The sequence below is a fragment of the Mixophyes fleayi genome, chromosome 9 (assembly GCF_038048845.1).
Source record: "Mixophyes fleayi isolate aMixFle1 chromosome 9, aMixFle1.hap1, whole genome shotgun sequence".
NCBI classification, from domain to species: Eukaryota; Metazoa; Chordata; class Amphibia; order Anura; family Limnodynastidae; genus Mixophyes; species Mixophyes fleayi.
Window position 1 is genome coordinate 3,303,517 of NC_134410.1, and position 13,076 is coordinate 3,316,592.

The 13,076-nt window shown below is 37.9% G+C and overlaps 1 long non-coding RNA gene across 2 annotated transcripts in view; it reads left to right on the forward strand.

Moving 5' to 3' along the window:
- Nucleotides 1–11,080, forward strand: part of LOC142101395 (uncharacterized) — a 30,179-nt gene extending 19,099 nt beyond the window's left edge. Inside the window, exons 2-3 of one of the 2 annotated variants that reach the window (XR_012679002.1) lie at nucleotides 7,117–7,255; nucleotides 10,232–11,080. This is a non-coding gene — a long non-coding RNA (uncharacterized LOC142101395). Of the gene's footprint in view, nucleotides 1–7,116; nucleotides 7,256–9,370; nucleotides 9,580–10,231 lie in introns of those variants that run through there. The other variant, XR_012679003.1, reaches the window with a different exon arrangement.
- Nucleotides 11,081–13,076: the final 1,996 nt, after the last annotated feature.

Sequence of the window (13,076 nt, forward strand, 5' to 3'; positions counted from 1 at the left end):
AACAAAATCAGATAAAAAGGTAGAAAAAAAAATATTCTTTTATCTAAATGTTTGCCTAAAACCAATAAGATTAAAGAAACAATTTCACTCCACAAACAGAATCGTTTCTGTTGATTTTACCAACAAACTACAATGTTTTTTTTTTTTTTCAGTTTTATTTTAAGAATTGCATTTTCATTTCAACATCTTGATAGAACGGAACATAAGACCCATTCAGCCTAATGAGCATTATGATTAAATCACTTACTTACAGATCAAAGAAGATTTTAATTATGTAAAGAAGTTATTCTGAAACATAAAATGTTCCATTAAGCTACACAATTAATATATGCAATATTTATGAGCTTGTGAATTTTTTTTTTTTCCTTTCGGTCTTAAAAAAAATAAAAAAAATAAAAAATGATTGTTGCCGTTTACAAAATTCTATAATATGCAAAGATCAGCATGAGAAAAAAAACAAGTTAGAAATAGGGACTATGACTTAAAGGGTTGAACGGTGCTTTTTATGACATATATCTTGTTTTATTGTTATGCAACACCAAACACCTTGTGGCCAGATGTTCATTATGGACGCAGGAAAATACGGAATTCATATTCTCTGTCTCCAAACACAGCATGATGACTTTTGTGTGAGGCTTCAAATGAAAATAAGACAAGAAGCCACATCTTAAGTCTGCTTGTGACCTTTCCTGTCCTTCAAACAGAGACCGCTCCAACCGATCAATCAATAAAATAATGCAAGGCTGGTGACAAAGGTGTACATTAAGTCCGTCGCACAGTTATATCTTCGCCAGCTATTTAACTATAAAACATTATCTACTAATTTCAGACATAAAACATATTGCGCAATGGCTGCTTTGTAACATTGCAGCGAGAAATTAAAAACCACCTCTAAAATATTTAGGACGAGCGGCATCAAACAGTCAATGCAAAGTGCTTGGCAGAGGTGACGTGCCTAAAAACCTTAACCAAATGATAAAATATGTAAGCTATATTAGTTATAATTTATTTCCAGGCGACATTTTACAAGGGAAGCGACTCCAGAGGATAGCGGCTTGATGACACTAAATAATGGCAAAGAATTGGAATACAGTCAGTAGGAGAGCAATTACTTAAGAATGATGAATACAAATTTGCAGTTCTAAAACCAAATCCAAGCGGTGTATTTTTTTTTTTCTTTCGTTCCTTGGGATTTGGCCAAAAAAACTTTAAAAATACCTTTGGTCCTGTTCTCGCTACTGCGATAGTTTGAAATACATCACAAAAAAATGTGGCGATGACCTTTTCATTAATTTATTGGCTTAAGATGTAACAAATGTACAGTTTTATACCTACGCGGATGGAGCGTGGCATTTCTACCTCAATTCTACAATTTCTAATTCAAAGACTAATCAGGGGAGCCCTTTCTTCATTAAAATGTAATTATTATAAAATATTTCTCCAGCAATCTGCGCATAAGGTAGGCAAAACTTTAGTATTGCAGGAGTAGGAGAAAGTTTAGGAACTTGAGCACAACTGCAAGAATGAGGCGACTTTATGCAAGTTAGGGTTTGATTTAAGGCACCAAAGTTAAGTGTCATTTGGCTATGAAGAGGAATTGGCAAGCACTGCTGGTGGCTTTTAAAACAGACCTTTCAATATTAATTGCACATGTAACACGGTATAGCCTGTTTGTTGCTGGATATATAAAACCATTTCATAGTTCATAGTTTTCTTTACACGATCAGTGATACTTTGTATTTGCTTGATGCCAGTTTTTAGAAGCATCACTCACTGTTGGCCATTACAAATTATTTAAACCTGTACATTACCCAGCTTAATTATCATGAAATAAATAGTATTTAAAATTAAATTAATTAATTAATTATATGCCGATGGATTGGTGACATGATAAGTTTTATCCTTTGCGGGGGAGAAGATTGTCCAGCATGCATCACTCAGACACAGGAACGGACATGAGAACCGAAAGCTTTATAGGTTTAAGTGTTTGGCTTCCAGTCTCCTTGGTAATGAAAATGATTTACACTAAGGTTACTGGTGATTTTGGCTACAGCACATCTTAGCATGAATGCTCTTGTATAAGAACAATTCTTTCATAGCTATATTTCTAAGCTAGGGACATGAAGGCTGATCCTTTAATGAATCAATCCCAGATCGGCAGTTATATATTATACACAGTGGTATAACAAGGAGTCATTATGCCTGGAGCGAGTACATGATAGTCCGCACCTCAGCTCCAGTATCAAAACGCAGCATTGGAGGGAGATTAGTCAGAATAATAGCTACCATCAATCCCACATTACATTAGTAGCCCTCATATTTAATAAAGCAACTCCATATTAAACTGATAACCTTCACCAGTTGCTATATATAAGGAATACCCCATACTACATTGTAACCCCATCACATTACTTTAATAGCCACATCCACTTTACATTAATATTCCACCTCCTCACTAATCTGCTCTACAGAGCTTGAATGCTGTAGGAGATAAAGTCCTCTGTATATGTGGGGAGCTGACACCATCCCCACTTGTGTTGAAGGATGCAGGGAAAGCTGTCCCAGACAGGTAGAGAGGGAGCAGAGGGTAAGCACAGAAGAATTGGAGCGGAGGCAGGGCAGAAGGAGAGGTGAGGGGAAAGGCAAGATGAAGAACAGACTGGAGGAGGCAGAACAGGAGGGGAACCGACTGGATAATCGGGAGGAAGAATGGATCATGCCCTAGGCTGAAAGACAGGTCAAGGGGCTCCTCACTGGCCAACATTATCCTGTGCTGGTCATAACAATGGACAAAAATGGGGAGAAAAAATTAAAGAACTAAATAAAAACCAAAGAAACAGGGACTGCGGGCACCACAGGTCATCACGGTGCCCTAAAGCTCATCTCGTACCAAGGGTACATGCTTCATCTGCTCTCCCCACGCATCTCCCCTGATTACACAGAGATACCATCATTGCCAGCTCTATAGTGCATAAAGATACTCCCTACGGCCTATTGGTGGTGAGTTATTAAACAGAGACAACCACAGTGCTGGGCACATAATGCAGATATACACACCACTGCTAATGAGATATTGCACAAAGATAAACCCCATTGCTAGGCATATACTGCAGAAATGAATTCCACTGCCAGACATACATTGCATGGATATAAGCCTCATCACCAACTACAGCCATATACTGCAGCTCCCCCAATCGCTGGTCATTATGTTCCCAGCTATTAACCCCTCCACTCCTCCCTCCCCTTGCCACACCAGCTCCACAGGCAAATTCCTGGTGGAGTCTGGGTAAAGTTCTCTTTTTTGCTTCAATGTTGCTCCTGACAACAATTGCAGCCTTCTCCTCTGCGGTCATCAGTTAGTGATCAGTGAATGGCACCAAAGGATTTATGCACGGAGGCCAGAAATAAAGGTGTGTAAATGCATCGCCCAAGATGTTCCCAAAATAAACTTCTTCCTGGGAAAAAGGGAAGAGCAGTAAAGTAATAATAACTGGCATGCTATGGTTTGTCATTTGAGCTTTTTGAAACCTAGCAGGAGAGTTTCAGCCATAGAGCTGTGGGTTGTGACAGTTTATGATTGCGACGGGGGAGAACTCCACTAAATGATACTTTGTAACTAAGCCGCAGAGGGGAAAAAAGCATTTTATATTCATTGTCTTTATATGTTTATATATTTTGGATTTATTGGAGCCTTCTAAAACCTCAAGGCCAAAGGTACAGTGCATTGTACACAATAAATTGGAAAGTTAGATCCAAGGTAAATATACAGTGGCTGGAGATTTTGGGATCTGTTGTTTTCCCCTTTAAAAATATTCTGTCCTCCAGTAGTCCAAATCGAATACTCAAAGTGATGCAAAAAGACGGTCGCGACTTGATATAATATAGCTGCAATGCTGATGATTTAAGTACTATCAGCCAACCAGAGGCGGCTAGATAGTGCTGCCTCCAGCACCAGTAAGCGATACGCCTCCTAAAAGGCGTATCCGACCACATCTAATTATTTTGGAATTAAGTGAACATGTCCTTACTGTAATCAACCAATGCGTGACCTCCCTCCGTCTGTCTTTCCAGGTGTAAAGTGGCACAAGTCAAAGATCTGCAAAAATCTATATACGGATGTATGAGTATCTATTTTATTTACGCTTGTACAGTAAGGAAATGTGAATAAAAAATGATGTACGTTCAACTCAAATGAGCCCCAATGATTTTATCAAAAACTTAGGTTTCATCAAAATGTACTTTAATGTTATGAGTTAGCAATGCTCAATAGCAAAGTCAGGGCCATCTTGAGGTCTTATGGTAACCGGGGTAAATCTTGAAAACAAACAATAAGAAAATGAGCGGTCAAAAGTTGGGTGACCTAGTGTAAAATGACCATGATCTTGTGCTCGGGGGATAGGATAATATTTCTGACTTTCCACATAGAATGATGAGAGATATTGACAGATGGAAGCAGAATGTTGGCAACAATAAAAAAAAAAGCAGATGTAATTATTTCATGTGGAAAAGTCCATCCTTACACTCCTCCTCATTAAACTGTTTATCGCTGCTCCTCACAGTGACTGCAGGAAGAATGAGACAGTGGCTATGTCTGGAAGTCTGGCGTTATTACTTGTCAATAGCAGTTTATTGATTTTTTTTTCCTGCTTTCTGATTTTGAAAACTTTCTGGATGACAGTTTCCCAGATAAAATATTCTATATCTGTGTTTAAAGTCAGAGTCAGAGACTAGTAAGATAGACAGAATGGAGGCGACAGTATATAGATTACAGGACAGAGGTGAGAGGAAAGAATAGGGCGTTACATGACAGAAGTGACGGGATAAGAGTTACAGATTGAAGATGACAGGATACAGGTGACAGGATTCAGGTGTAGGAGAGATAAATAGCAGCTTTTCACACATTCTTAGTATTTGGACACAAATAAACCATTGGAATGAATATAGTTTGCTTAGAACTGGCAGTGAGAATGTTGCAGACAGCTTCCCTCACTGATCCCAGACACAGCTGTCCTGTACAATTCATTTTACATCCTAGTTTGGTGCCTGGGACACCAGGAGAAGTGACTTTTCCTCGTACAAATCGCCACTGGGATTTGAACCACTGAACCAACTCCTTCCATTCTCACGGTGTCATTGTTTTACAGTCAGAGATCTTAATCTCCGAGTCGCTCCTTCACGTCAGCTGACCTACAAACCCCTACACAAGTAAATAATCAAGGACTCGTATTGTAAACATGACAAAAGAAATCGCAGAACAGACTGGATTAAAAAATTCACCAATATCTCGATAAATAAAAAGTCTATCACTAAAAATTCCTAAATAATGAGGAATATTTTGATTACTGTAATATCAGATCATATTGGGACAAACATATAAATCATGGTCATTATTCACAGTTCAACATTCAAAGCCACCAATGTGCAATGGTTTTATTTCCTGTATTGTAAGAAAGTGATCAGATTAGATACATTTTATACTTTACATTCAGACTGGGACACAGTATGTGCGGAAAGAACCATTTCTGAGACTTATACTGCTCCCTAGTGGATTCTCCGAAGAGACCAAGTTCTATAAAGACAGTATTTTATTTACTCTATACAAACAGTCTGCAAATTGACAGTTATCAATGATTATTCCATATGAATAGGAAAAAATACAGTTTCCAATTTCCCTACCCATAGCTACGTCTAGGCAATTTGTATCGAAATGTATCGAAAATGTTCACAACATTTTATTTGGCTAATCCTTTATAAAGATGCAAAGTATGTAAGTTCTGATCAGGAATTGTGCCCAGAAACATAGAGAAATATTTTGGTTTTAGCCATATTTTCTACCTCGGAAAACAGTTACAGAGCGGATATAAATACTACTGAAGTAAATTGGGGCGATGGCTCCTTTATTTGTGGGTTTGGGACATCATGCAGCCTACAAGGGTTATTATATTATAATATATTGTTCTCTTTTACATCTTAGAGGGATGAGCTGGACAAGGCGAATTCCCTGACTTCACATGAGGCAATAATCCCGTGTGATATCACAAAGATGTCACCAGGTTTGCACGATGACACCGACGTTGACGTTACCCAAGTGCATTGCTTTACATAGCGCGTCATGTAGAGTTTGATGTATGTGTGCACACAAACGTACTTAGGAAAAGACTCAAGACAGAGTGTACTTACATGTATATGTCGTGTCGGCCGTTTAGAACACGGCAGTAACTCAGGATCTATTGAAGGAACGTGTCAACCAATGTAGAATCAAACTTTCCCCAGAGTAATATCACTGTATTTGCTCCTGGTAAAAAAGAATAATAATTGAAGTGCATTTATTAAAGCAATAGCAGCGAGATGCATTGAACAAAAGGCGCGAGTGTCAGGATTTTGCATCGCGGTCCTCCGACATATGATATTAATTGTGAAAATATGAACTAAAGTACAACTGTTGAATTGTCTGAAAACGGCCGCTGATATTTTCTCTAATTCCTTCAAGACTGGAGGTGTTTTATACCTTCGTGGTCAGAGCAAATTTCACAATTCAAATATGTAGTTTTAATGAAAAGTTAGTTTTTAACCACTTTGTGTATGGAAGAGGATTTTAAATAGTTGTTTACAGAGAGGGCCCTCTTAGTGTAAGAAACTAATATTTATATACTGTTATATAAGAAAAAACATGTTTTCCAAACTCGGTTAGTGAACCCCATGGATTTCCGCTGAATTTATTATCTCATAAACTTGTATGTTGTGTATAGTTTTGTTAGTGGTTGAATGTGTGTGGGGGGAATAAATGACGGTGTTTGCAGAGGAGAAGAAGTTTGCATTGTCTGATTAAAGCACGCGTGGACAAGGCCATTCCTCTGCGCACTTGGAATCTCCCTTCTTTCAAGATAAATATAATCTGTAAATGAGGGTAAATTGTAGTATTTTAACAGCAAAGAAGAAATATTTATTTGAAAGGGATCCTAAAGTGGTAGGAGGTTGGACTATGACATTTGCATTTTGTGCAGTGCGCCTCTTCTGACTTTTTCGGTTTCTCCACAAACCTAGGTTACTTTTAGCTATAGTACATCGAGAGTGATTCATGAATGAGGTCTAATGTTTGCAAATCTTTTGTTCTAGAACAACAGAATGTGGATTACAGACCATTCTTGAAACAAGTTGGAGTTACATCCCGTTGTGTGAAGACCCAGCACAGTCGGACGTACATCCTGCGTTCCCTATATAAGAACATGTATGATTGTGGCGTCACTTAGTTATGGTAAATAAGCAGCGTTTTCTTTGAGCGCTGGAAGAAGTTTAGCCTTTTTGTTGGTTACATTGTAGCTCCTGCGTTACGTTGTAAAGGAACAGATTAAAGGAAAAAAATCAAGAGTGACTGAAATGATGTAAATTACTAAATAAATAACTAATAATTAATGACAACTGCTAATTAAAGTAGAAATTAATCCAAATGAATAACTTCTGTCTATGTAAAACAGCGTGAAGGGTACGGCCTCAAATTGTGCTGGTTGTCAGACTAGATTTGTTCACTTAGAAAAATCTCTACTGATGTTCTCCTGAAGGGATAATGTCTTGGTGCCAGAGATACTGATACAGACATGAGGCCCATAGGAAATCACCAGCGTCTCAATATTTATCCAAGTCAGAATCACCAATGCCTCCAATGGATGAAAATTGTTTGGACAGCAGGTATTGGTAACAGATGTTGGGGCTTCATCATGAAGATTTTAGATCATCAATAAACCTGACAGTATCATACGCATTGCATCTTCTTTTTCTGATGGAAGACGCCACAGTGCTCCGCAGCGCCGCACAGTACGGAAAACAGGAAATACGTAAAACAGCGACATACAAAGTAGACAAAATAAATATAGATATGAAAACAAAAGGTACAAAGGACCCTGCTCATTAGAGAGATTACATTCTAAGTAGAAGAGGGCACAGCTGAAACAAGAGGAGCGAGTGTGGCACAGAGTGGAGATTGGGACAGTTGTGAGGGAGCATTAGTGGGAATAGTGTTATCGGGGATAACGTAAGCTCTACAAAAGAGATGGGTTATCAAAGAGGGTCTAAAGATTTGAGGACTGTGGGAAAGTCTGATTGAGTGTGGTAGGGAATTCCATAAATGAAGAGCAGCACCGGAGAAGTCTTGTAGGCGGGAGGGAGAGGTGGTTACCAGAGACGAGACAAGGCGCAGGGCAGAGGTAGATCTAAGAGGGCGGGATGGAGAGTAGTTTGATATCTGTTATATCTTATATCTCTTATCTTCCAAATGTACTTGCATCTTTTGTACTTATGTTTCTAGAAGTTTAGAACATGAAAGCAAACTTCTAATAGTACACAGAGGCTTTCTCCTGTGCATCAATTATTGTAAATGTTTTCCATGGTGAAAGTGATCAGTGGGGGAGTCTATCCTAGTTACTGAAGATAAAACTCACAGAGTGAGTATATATCCAGTGTACATCCTATTTGTATACGGCATGAAATGTGCAGTATAATCTATAACATGTGATCATTTCTTTGACATTAACTATTCCAAACCCTGAATATATAGTCCTGATTTTATATATATATATATATATATATATATATATATATATATAGTCCTGATTGTGAGATATCAAAACATAGTTTAGGTGAAATCCTTAAAGCTCCTCAAAAAAAGCATTGGGGGATGGGAGAGGCATTCAATCAAATTACCATGCAACGTTATGTCAGAGGTCTCTGCCCAAATAATCCCGCACCTGTCTTGCTAAAAGATAATCTAGATAGACCCCAATGTCATGTATAACATACAAAGAAAACAAACAAGACAAATGATAACTATATTATATATTTCAGGTTTCAAAATATTATTATTATTTATTTTGCTTTATGAGTTTTTTGAAGATAGAAAAAAGTTTAATGACATATATATATTTATATAAAACAAATGGTGTATATTATAGCAAATTATAGAAAATGAAAAAACGGTTAATATAAATAATGATATAAGAAGTAATAATACAACGCAATGCAATATGAAATTGGATATGCAATAACAATCACAGTTACAATTCAAAAAAAATAATCTAAAGAAAAGAAAGTTACTGATGAAGCGGAGTTTAGAAATATTGTGCGTCAAAAAGATCCTTGGTGGATGACTAGTGCCCAAAAAGTGTGGTGACCTTGACTGCGTATTTACAATATACGTAGGATTTACATCAATGTATTGGTTGTCTATATCTTGCCGATTGTGGATTAAAGCGTCCAATATTTTTTTCAGGAGGGCCGCAAGGGCTTACAACCCAAGATCCCTTCACAAAACTGTCCCAAATTGTTTCTTTGTCCAAATTACACTTTATATGAAAAATTCCCTCTTTGTTTTATCTAGGACAAATATCGGGGCCAGCCTTTCCGCAGTCACCCGATGAACCGGACACAACGCTCCTTCGCAAAAGGGTTAATCTATTTGAAAACAAACATTTATGCGCCTCTCAATTCCGTAATTATAATTCAACATTTTAGTGAAGAATGCCAAAATAACCGTACAATTAAGTGTCATTAGGCAAAATAATTGCGACATAATTACAATTATCAGACGTTTGTCTGTTCTGTGTATATTAAGTCAATTACTTGCTCTGTTTTGTATTTTTACTTTAAAAGTCCTTGTTTTGTTTTGAATGGTAAATCCTTTAAAGCCGGTAGAACACCTTGCTTTGTGTCTTGAAGCCTCCCAACATTAATATTTAAATCACAAGAGCTCTGGGCCCCACAAAACATTTATATAATTAATGCCAAAACCTTTTAATGTTTTCAAATGGATAAGCAGGACAAAACCACAAGAATGTGTTTTATTGCGCACTATGTAAATTGGATGAAAAGAGAACAGAACACTATTCAGCCCTGTAACAATATAACAGAACAAATTACAGACCTTGTTCTATGTGTTAGAGGGCAAGAAACAATGTTCGTGTCTGCCAAAGACTGGTTTATACTGAAGCGATTCTGTATGATGCAGGTATGTTACTACAAGGCCCTATCGGGGATTCTGGTAATGGTATAAACTCACAGTAGTAAAGAAGTGATGTGAGCAAATAGGGTGCAATTAAATTTGTAATCTGATTTTTGAGGATCTTCACCAGTTCCGGTGATTTTGATTAGATTGAATTCATTCAATCTAATCTGACTACAATTATTCAACAAGCAATTTGAGTTGGGCCAATATTTTAAATATAGTTCATCATCTCTACAGGATGAATCTTCAATCTTCAACCGAAGATTCTTTTTCGGATCCTCCGTGAGCGGCTTCTCTTGGCCACCAATGAAATAGTCCAGGGTAGAACTCTATTGACCTGTTTTTTGATGCCACCTTTGCTGTCTACTCAACTGCCAATAAAAGAAAATGGCCACCGCATCATCCTACGCCAATGTGACTTGTGTAGAGCACTCAACTAAGCCTTAGAATATCAGCTTCCAAGTGACCCTCACTGAACAATGTACCCCAAGAAATTGCATACTTTTTTATAGATTAATGGACTGAAATATAAACTAAACTTTGGTATTACTTTCTCTTTAAAGCAACAATCACATGACAAATATAAATCTCTGTGGCAGACTGTTAGAAGAATCTTGTTATTTACCATTTTATCATTGGTTTGTTTCTTCAGGCTACTATTAATGCTTTATGATTCTGGACTACCATGGCAACCACAGTCCCATGGTACATGACATAGTGAGCAGAGAGGCTTTGGAACGCCCCTCTGAGTTTTGTCTGCAATGTATACAGTAAAGTCCTCCGCTTCCTCATCCCTCACTTTGCCATCACATGCCATTCTGAGAGCTGTGAGCGTGTCTGTGATTGGCAGCCATATTTTACAACTTCGAAAGTGATTTTGAAAATGAAATAATGATTTGTAGGAGGATAGCTAAGAAAAATAATACATGCTTAAATGGTACTTACTATGCTATTTATAGAAAAACAATCCTTCTAACTGCTTTAAATGTAGTGATCTCCACCATTGGAAATTGCAAATGTCCACCATTCAAAAAACAGACTAGAGATTGGACCATTTAATTACATCTACTGTTACTGCCCTCTCCATCACCTCTTAATTGTTTATGTGTTGCAAAGCTGCGATCAATAGAGATTTATACTTATATGTGGTCAATGCTGTAGCTATCTTTCTCTAGAGATACAGTTATAAATAAAGTTATAATAGTTTGTATTACTTAACATAACGTGAAACAATGTAACAGAGTAACTTGCATGTATCTGAACTATACATATAAAAGCCTATTTCATAACTTGGTGCAAGTAGTATATTTGTAAATGCATAAGGTCATGAGCTGTAATTTGTAAAAACTATTATATTTCAGCTTTGAATAGTTTGGTGTTTGTTAAAGTATATTTCAATAAAAGACTAAAGCCAACTCGATATCTGATTTGGGTGCTATTGCTTTGTAGTATGTAATAAACTAATAACATATGTGCAAACCTCAGCAAACTTGCAGGTAAAAATGAACATTAAACAAACACATTGCAAAGTGGATCGAGTCATTCACACAACTACACATTGGTGTCTATTTGGGTCCAACATTGCAATAAAATGATTATTCTTTTACAGTCTTCCCCAGTATTTTTGTATGACGATTGCTGTGTATTTTGGAAGCAGCTCCTGGGCTGCAGCTGTCAGGATATTAAGCACATATTAAATTATAAAACAGTAGCTTAGAGGGTAATGACAGACACATCACTTGGGCGGTTTCACACAATATGTGCTGTATCCGACACACGAACGTTTGTGGGTAGAAAATATTACTGGCCGCAGTTATATACACAGAAAAAATATTCAATTATTAGAACAAAACTGTGTGTAGAAATTCTTACACAGACTAAAAACGTTCTTCGTTAGTGATTGTGGTCAGCGATGACATCCTTCAAACTGATTTTATACAAATCAGATAATGTAGAACTTGTCTCCTTTCACAAACTGCAATAACTTTCTTTAGTAAGGTTTACTCTAAAGGTGACACATCTATATAGATATAACGTTAGACCTTTTGTCTTAACCTTAAACCTTATGCGCTATAATAAAAGACACCACACGGACTTTGTTGACAAATTAAACTTTTTTATTTAAATAACTGCTATTATGGTGGGGAGAGAACACTGTACTCCACCTTGTCTATTCATAAGCGAACCTTAGCATATGTATGTTAAAAGGGACAACTGTCCCCCAGGCGCCCCGGAACCTGCACCCCTCTGGGCTAAACGCAACACCCCGCAAGCCAGCCCGGGGGAGCTGTACTTGCAGCGAACCTAAGTCAAATCTTGAAGGGAGTGGGTTCCAAAAGTCTGTTACTAGGAATGTGCGCTTCACCCACCTTGTTTATCCTGTACAGTGTTTCCCCGCCACGTTAAAGCCGCACCAGCGAATAAAACCAAGCCCTGCGCTCTTGATTTGCCCAACATAACTCCGGAGCTTAACAAACACCCATACAAATACCACGGCCCATGGTCCAGGTCAGCCCAACCTACCTAGAGGGCTACACCGGCACACCCGTACCATACCACAGCCTGCACTCCAGGTTAACCCAACCTACCTCCGGGGCCTAACCAGCATCCATACCAATACAACAGCCCACGTTCCATGTCAACCCAACATACCACTGGGCTGACCCAGCCCTGATGCCATACTACGGCCTGCACTTCAGGTTGGCCCAACCTATTGTACCATGTTTTATTTGTTACAATATTTTATCATGAAATACAAACCAGTCTGAGAACCCGATCTCTAAGGAACAGATTATAGACGATAAATACCCTATAATAGTTGTTTCCAACGCAAGACCTCCTAACAGTCCAGGTTTTAAGGATATCCATGCACGCGCAAATTCCGGGGAATCCCAATGACTGAGCCACTAATTAGGTCAATTGTACTCAAGCATGGATATCCTTAAAACCTGGACTGTTAGGGGAGAAGGGCAGGAGAACCAGAGTTTGGAAACACTGTCCCATAAAACGTGCTCCCTTAATTTTGAAATAACCTAATTTTTTTCAGGCTGTAAGAGCCAGAAAAGGAGAAGGGGAATAGTCC